Source organism: Clytia hemisphaerica, unplaced genomic scaffold (assembly GCF_902728285.1).
Source record: "Clytia hemisphaerica strain Z4C2 unplaced genomic scaffold, Clytia hemisphaerica genome assembly, whole genome shotgun sequence".
In the NCBI taxonomy this organism is placed as follows: domain Eukaryota; kingdom Metazoa; phylum Cnidaria; class Hydrozoa; order Leptothecata; family Clytiidae; genus Clytia; species Clytia hemisphaerica.
The window spans coordinates 121054-129253 of record NW_027104074.1 but is presented as its reverse complement, the minus strand read 5'-3'; the positions used below and the strand labels follow the sequence as shown (position 1 = coordinate 129253).

Below are 8200 nucleotides of genomic sequence, written 5' to 3'. Positions count from 1 at the left end.
TGAATACAACTATGGGCCTAATTTTAGAGTCTATTCTGAACTCTATAGCAGTAAAGCCTTAACATTTTAGCATTAAGAAATAAAATGCATATTTATTTTCCTGGCTTTACATTAATCAGTTTTGTCTCAAAAATTTAAAAGATTGACCAAAGCTTTTTGCCTGTGCTTATATAATTTACTCAGGGTGATTAAAGCAAGAGTCGTTGTAGAAAGTTATTCTTATTTTACATTTTGAATTTCCAATTTGTATCGAAAATGTCAGAAAGGTCTATCTCTTACATTTCATTTGCTTAATTTGCGTGTCCACTGAAAAAAATAGGTTTGTCTGTCGCAAATAAAAAACCAGACATGTGTCTGGAATTAAAAATGATTTTTATTTGCGACAAACATATTTTTTTCAGTGGACACCCTGCTTTGAAGTACTTTCAGCTGTATTTTTTTACTTAACTGTAGAAACGACTTAGAACACAAGTTAATAAACTCCTGGACGATGGATATCATTGGAGCCTTGATAATGGCAAAAGGTAAAATGAGGGAAAGGGAAATGAACTTATTTGTTTCAAATTTCACGATTTCAAAAATCTTGGTTGTACACGATTGCAAAGTTTTTTCAATAGCGCTCCGCAACGCAAACATAATAATTATTACTTTCCATTTTTGTACGAGTTGCAATCCCACAATCCCATTTGCCTTAAAAATTTGAAATATTTGCAGGTTTTTAAATCTCTTTAGTCATTGGATGCAATTAACGGACTGGGGAATTCAAAATAAACAAGTAGCCACATTGAAAATACAAAGGAGTGCGATCCTTGTAAAAGGATAATGCAAACCAATTAAAAGTCACTTCATCGTAGTTCTTTGACAGTGTCTAAAAGCGTCTCTGATTAATGTGCAAGAGAAATTAATGCAAATCTTGATGGGATTGGAACTCGTACAAGCACATCAAAAGTAATAATTATGACGAGAAAAAAAGTCTATTTCTAGATTCTGCGCAAACTCTGTTATTCTTAATGGAATTTCTCTATCAACTGTGTAGGTAACTAAACTGAATTATTTCTATTTAGTCCCCATTCTGGTGACAACAAAAGGTTGACTGAAGAAGCCATCAATAGGGTTCTTGGCCTACATCCTGAAATGGACAAGAAAGAACTCAAAGGTATGAGCTTTGTATAAAAGTAATTAATTTTAATAACCTTAATTCCGCTTAAATTGATTGAGTAGCAGCACCTTTATTTAGTTATCAATTTACTTGCTTTATTATTACAAGTATTTATTTACTTTTGTATTGCTGTGGTATACAAATGTTCGATTTTACATAGTAATCATGCTTTTGAAAACGTTATAACATTTTTTTACATTTCAAATTTTTTTGATTAAACACTTTGATCCCTTTAGCTGCTGCTGTCATCAACTTTCGCTCGAGAAAGGATACGAAAAGGAAGATGGAGAGGAATCCTAACTACAAGACGGATTCTGCAAAAAGCAGCCGCAAAGATACTGTAAGTTTACCTGTACTGTGAAAGCAGCAAGCACAAATCATTTTAGGGTAAACAAATCTATCTCTATTGCCAAGATAATCCATAATTCTGCATAGTTATCATTTATTGTGTATGAATGTATTCTTGGGTTGAGACCTTTTAATTTACAGTACTTTTTTGTCAGTCAAACTTTTGTCTATTCTAAATGATTAAACTGAAAATTCTGGCAAACAATGATTTCCATACATTTTGAAATATTTAATACAATATTAAATATTGAATTGAAAACATATTTGCTGCATCATAATTCTCCTGAGTCGTTTCTTTATCTTTACAGAGTAACAATCGCAGACGAGCACTGCAGAGTCTAAACGTTGACGCAATGACACGTGCAACCATCAGAAAAATATTGGTGCCTGAGTTAATGTCTTCAGAAGACGAGGAAGAAGATGGCGAAGAAAAGATGTTCATAACTCGAAAATTAACCTGGAGATCAGAGGGTGTCGATAGCTGTTTGTCGAAACTGGATGAGATACACAAACAATCGCAATCGAAGCATGCCAGGTATCGTGCTTTCAAGCGAAATCCTGGTCCTCCGTCTTTAAGACCAGAACCTGTCTGGTCTCCAGAAATGGAGAAAGTTTTTAGTTATTTTGATGAATGATTTCTTTGATAAAATTACTCTATCGAAATTTTCTTTTCTTTTCCCCTAACTGGATCTGCGTGTTCTTGCTTTAAAATATGTAAACATGATTCAAATTACCCAATTTTAACCAGGCTTTGTGAAGCTTTTTTAGCTCTTTCTTAGCTCTTTACCAATAATTATTGGTGTTCTGGGAAATAATCCACAAAATAGAGGGAAATTAGTTTAGGTAAATGAAGGTTTTGGTAGGCAAAATAACAAAGTAAAACTAATAAAGCTAAGGCTACACGAAAGCTCTTTCTGTAATCGTGCATTGCAATTTCCTTAAAATACGCTCTTAGAGTTCATAGTCGCGTGAGGTTAGACTTTAAAAAGGGCGGCTGTCTGAAGCTATTCACAGGTTGTTAGATTATTTACACATGGCTTTCTAGACGACCCACTAACGTAATAAGAAGAGATGAAAGTAAAATGATAAATAAAGATATTTTCGTTCGAGTTTACGTATTAGAAAATAACTAAATTTATTTGTACTATGGAGCCAAACTTTTTCATGTCCAGGCACGATTGCATTGCAGGATTACAAAAAAACCTCTCGTGCCTTAGATTAAGCATTTTTTCTTATAGATGTAAATATATCAAAAGTAAATTCTCTAAAAATATAATTGTAAATCATTTTATTATTATTTTGGTATACAAAGCTTGTAATATCAATATTAATATATGTTTTTACTATAGATGTAAATATATCAAAAGTAAATTCTCTTAAAATATAATTGTAAATCATTTTATTATTATTTTGGTATACAAAGCTTGTTAATATGTCAATATTAATATATGTTTTTTCTTATAGATGTAAATATCAGAAGTTATTCTCTCAAAATATATTGTAAATCATTTTTATTATTTTGATATATAAAGCTTGTTAATATGTCAATAAAGGTTCCTACAGAGTTTATCATTTTACTATTTGCATTTATTTGTTGTTAAAAATATACTGAATAATTACTCGTGAAACTGTTGAACATTATTTCTTGACTACTGTTACTTGATTGTCAAGTAAATTACCGTGGGAGTAGAATAACTTTTGAGTGTTTCGATTCGATTCAGCTGGAGAAAATTACAAAACATTTTTTTAAGCATTCATTTGCAATTTCAGTTAGTACTTATTACGGATTTATTGTCACAGATACTTAAATTTTCTACTATTATCGGCTCCGACTACTTGTGTTTTCGTCGGATAAATTTCAGACATAGCATAGTTTCGCAACGTATCGGATTTGGATTGTTACTATATCGGAAATGCGATAGATGATAAAAACGTTTTAGTAGATAGGTGCCCTTATCTTATTCCGAAAATATCATTTGTTCGCATAACGAAAACTTGCGAAAATTAGACCTTTTCGGCTCTTTTTTCCATATATCGTAATCCGTCAGAAACATATTTCATGCAGTGAAAGTATAATATTCTACAAATACAAACTATCGATTGTTCTTGATCGTTATTAAGTGAAATGGAGAGATAACACAAACATCATCTGGTAGATAAAAAATTTCAAAAAAGAAATGACAAAAAAGAAAGTTTTCATTTTAAAATTTAGCAAAAGCTTTTCGACATTACGTCATCTTCAGTGCATGAAATATAAAAGTTTATTTCATCATTTCATCATTTTTTTATCAGTCTTCTCTTAGCTGAGGTAACCAATTTTGATCGATGAGAAGGACACTAGTATTTACATATACCCTTAAGGGTATCTAAATTTTTTACTTCTAAGCCAATACAGACTAGGTGAACCCAATAGTTACATTTAGTTCTGTTGGAACAACCAATCCAATCAGAGTTAATTTCATCTGAGGCTTTGTGGATACCGCCACAAACTTGACACTGGTTCGAGTCCAGTGCTGACATCGATTGTACCGTTGATGCCGATGGTGAAGTGGCTTCTAAGAAATCGTCCAAATTGGTGCGCATTCCAGCATTTGCACGTATCGATCTTCTAACCTTTTTAGGAGGTGAAGTGCTAGGCTCCTTTCGAACATTTGGATCTTGCATCTCCTGTTCTTTTTCTGTTGTGGTCGGCGTTTCAGTTTCATTTTGTTGCTGATTCAATGTTCGCTCGATTGCACTGAGCGCAGCAGAGAGTGGGCTCGAGTCAGGCATATTTTGAGTTGCAGCGGGTGGTTGATAATCAGCAGCTCGAGGGAATTGTTTTTCAAACATTATTTGGTGGTTAGTGGAAAATTTTCGAACCATGTTAGTATCTGAATTTTTAATTTCTAGGTACGATTCGTCATGTGTCACTTCTTGGAGAAGCACCATAGCATTGACCATACCCATATGTCGTTTGTTTCTACTGTTATACATGTCCTTGTTCTTCTCTACATAACCATCACCACGCCGTCTCTTTTTAACCGTAGAGTCGGTTTCTTCATCATTTTCTTTGTTCGTTTTTTTGTTTGAATTTTTCAGATAAAATTTATTTATATTTTCATCCCAGACAAATTTTTCCGCCATTTCTATTTTTTCTTAATTGTTGATTATAAATTCTAAAAAAGAAGAACAATAAATGAAAACTAGCTGGCAAGCCAGCGTCGCAAGCAGCCTACACTTTTCGATTTTCCAGGCTAAAAAATGTGGGATCCCGCCTAGTGTTACACACAGACGGACGGACGGACAGATTGCAAAATACGGCTATTAATAAATGAAAAAAATGTAATACATAAGGATCCCTTTTTCCAGACCTCGAAATTTCTCTAAGCTAAGGGTTTTGAAAAACTAATCCACTCTATAAAAAGGTCGTAAAATTACGAAAATCAAGAATTTATTGTCTCAAAGGGTCACGATTTCCAAAAATTCGGACCAAAATTTTAAAAAAAGCTTCTCTAAGAGAGTTCAAAAAACCTCAATTTTTATTCTTAGGGAGATTTGCAAAAAAAAAAATTCATGCGCCATATGAGAGAGTTGACAGCTATGTACTCGACATCACCTCGCAAACCGTATACCCCCGCCCGGGTTTCGCAGTAGAAATTATTCCCCCTCTAGAAACCCAAAGAAACAAACTAAAAAAGATATTTTATTAGGGTTATGGTTAGCCTGGGAATCCAAGCGTTAAACTTTTTTCACAGTCTAGTTTATGATATTTTTGTTGCTGGTTTAACGCTTGGTGCAGGTAACTCGCCTGCAGGGAGATTTTTCCCTGCAATGCAGGTCCGGCCTGATTGGCCAGCTTTCGACGTATTAATTAGCAGTACTTTCGCGCGCGATAGTAATTATGCAGCGAGGCCGTGGTTGAAGGTACCATACTGCGAGCTCAAAGAAATAGGTTACTTTACGAACGAAGAAACAAACCAAGGCATGAAAATATTTCCTGCTATACTGCTCTTACCAAGTGAACTCATAACTCAAGGCAGGAAAATCATTTTGAAAAGGCTGTCCAGTGAAGATGGCACAAGCACAGCTGGAGAGAAGAAGTGCTGAACGAGAAGGTAATATTACTTTTCCATTTATATCCAGTCTTACCTCGTACACGAATCCCTCTTTTGCACACTAAGACATCCAAAACTCAAGTATAAGATTCATTTTATTTGATGTAATCAATAGTTTTGTGACTTAATAGATATAAGACCTTAAGATGTAGATTTTTTCAACTCAGTTCCAATCAACACAGCTTAAAATAAACCCCCATGTAGCCCAGAAGAAGTTTTTTCACAAGGTCTACAGTGAAAGTTTGTGGTCTAATTTAATCCATTGATTGAAAAAATCTTTAGCGTAGGAGATAGAGTTGGTATTTATTGAATGGGCTCTTCCAGTTAAAGTTTGTTACAGGGAGGGGTGGACGACGATGGAATTCTGAGGCAAAATGTTTTTTTGAAATTACTGGATTTCAAATACTAAAGCCAGCTAAAGCAATTGAAACTCCTGGATTTCCAAAATGAAATCAATTTTTTCTTTCGGTGGAAAAATCTGGATTTTCCGATATATACTTTCTTCAAAATTTCGACAAATTATATGTGGAATTTCCAAGGGCTCAAATAAAAAATTGAGCAGAATTTTCTAAGCACTTACTGGATTTTCTCTGAGTGCTTTTTTTATCTGAAAATTCCTGTCGTCCACCCCCTATATCAAATTTTTCTTGAAGAGCCCAATAACAAATTACTACACTACATTACATACATCCGGTTTGTACTGCCTGACTGCAAATAAATGTAATCCATGTACAAGATTTTTTCAAGACACCCTGTATATCCTGTAGTAATTTGTTGCTCAAAAGGCCATTGTGATTTCCCCCAGGATGATTTTTATTTTGATAGAAAAGGAAGTTGTTTAGGGCACTGTTGTTTTATAGAATATATGGTTTTTATTTTGACAAGAGGGAGTCTAGAGACTGTAGTTAGACATACACTAGGCTGTAGTCAATTGGTGCGTCTGTTGGTAGTTAAAAAGGGAATTTTTTAGTGTGTGTTCAATAAAAAAGCTGTTTCACCCAAATTTTGATCATTACAGTAGGGAAAGGGCATAAAAATGGTCTGTTTTTGGTTTAAGTGTCAACAGTTACTTCTGCAAGCTGAAAAAACATTTTCTGCATCAAAAAAATTAGAATGATTTAATCCAATGCAACCACCTGGTATATATGATGTATGTATGTAATTTAGCATGTGAAAAAAGAGAAAGGCTGTGCCAGCTGATTTATAACCTTTGAAGTAAAGTTTTTTATCATCCAAAGTTATGAAATACCCATCATCTAAATTTACGTTAAGTTTTCTCTTTTTTAAAAAGAAAGATCAGACTATCAGATACCTGAAATTTCACATTATTTTCACAACATTTTCTAGAATAGTCAAAGAAAGCTAATATGTGTGTTAAAAATTATTAGATATAGATATAATCACTGCTTTGTGGTAAAAGTTTGTTTGATATAAATTAAACAATATTTTACAAAGAAGGGCATAATGGGTAAAGTGAGGTCAGGTAGCACATTAAAACGTAAGAATACTTCAGATGGTGATTAAAGCATGAAATTTGGCACAGATGATCCTTAGAGGGTCTAAAACTTAATTTTAAACAGTAACACCAAATTTTGCCACCTGGCCACCTGCCAGATGACGTCATCAGGTGGCTGGTCAAAATATTATTTTTTTGAAAATATTCAAAATCTGATGGTTCCAGCGGAAAGAGCATGAAATGCTGATAAAAATTGAGGTATAAAACATGCCTTGAAAATCTTCCTATCAAAAGTTCATAAATCATAAGCCTTTCCAGGCAAAACTTAAAAACCTCGTAATTTTGGTACAAGTTGACCAAATTTCATGTTTTATACATGAATCCATAATTTTTGCTAAGCCACCTGATGACGTCATCTGGCAGGTGACCAGGTGGCAAAATTTGGTGTTACTGTTTAAAATTAAGTTTTATAAGGATCATCTGTGTCAAATTTCATGCTTTAATCACCATCTGAAGTATTTTTGTGCTAACAGACCTCACTAGTAGGTAGGTAGCTATGTATTATACATATATAGTAGACCGTCCATCCCTTAAAGTTTTAACAAATATTTGACAAACCATTTTCCTAGGCCCCACTAGATTTTTTCTAGTTCAAAAGTAGATAACCATGCCATGCCTTTGAATACGGCTGTCAAAAGAGATATTAGTAGCCATTTGATTGTTTGAGAATGAGAAAGGTTATAAAATTGAGTATTATCTCTATACCTGCATTGATGAAATAATGTTACACTGAGTGTATTGAATTCCAGGATAAAAAATATTGGCCATTATTGTGAACTGTAGTTGCATGAAATTGTCTGACCAGCTTTAGAATCAAATAGACTTTTATAGATCTTTACCATTTATATATGATCTGATAGTCTAAATAGTCTGATCTACTGGAAAATGCTTTCTTTTTTTCTCATCACCCTCAGTAGGTGAAAAAGCTTCCTAGGGCGATAAGAAAATCAATTAGTTAAAATTTGCAAAGAGGATAGAATTTGCAGCTTACACTGCAATGTCAGTGACTACTTTGGGTGCTTGTAATTAGATGTTGAGCCAGTTTTCTTAAAGTGAAGGGTCTGTTGGAACTTTTACAAA

At 33.7% G+C, this 8200-nt stretch overlaps 1 long non-coding RNA gene across 1 annotated transcript; it reads left to right on the top strand.

Moving 5' to 3' along the window:
* Positions 1-387: 387 nt before the first annotated feature.
* LOC136812506 (uncharacterized) lies at positions 388-1608 on the top strand. The gene is made up of 3 exons (XR_010847356.1): positions 388-524; positions 1065-1156; positions 1396-1608. It is a non-coding gene; the product is annotated as an uncharacterized lncRNA (long non-coding RNA).
* Positions 1609-8200: the final 6592 nt, after the last annotated feature.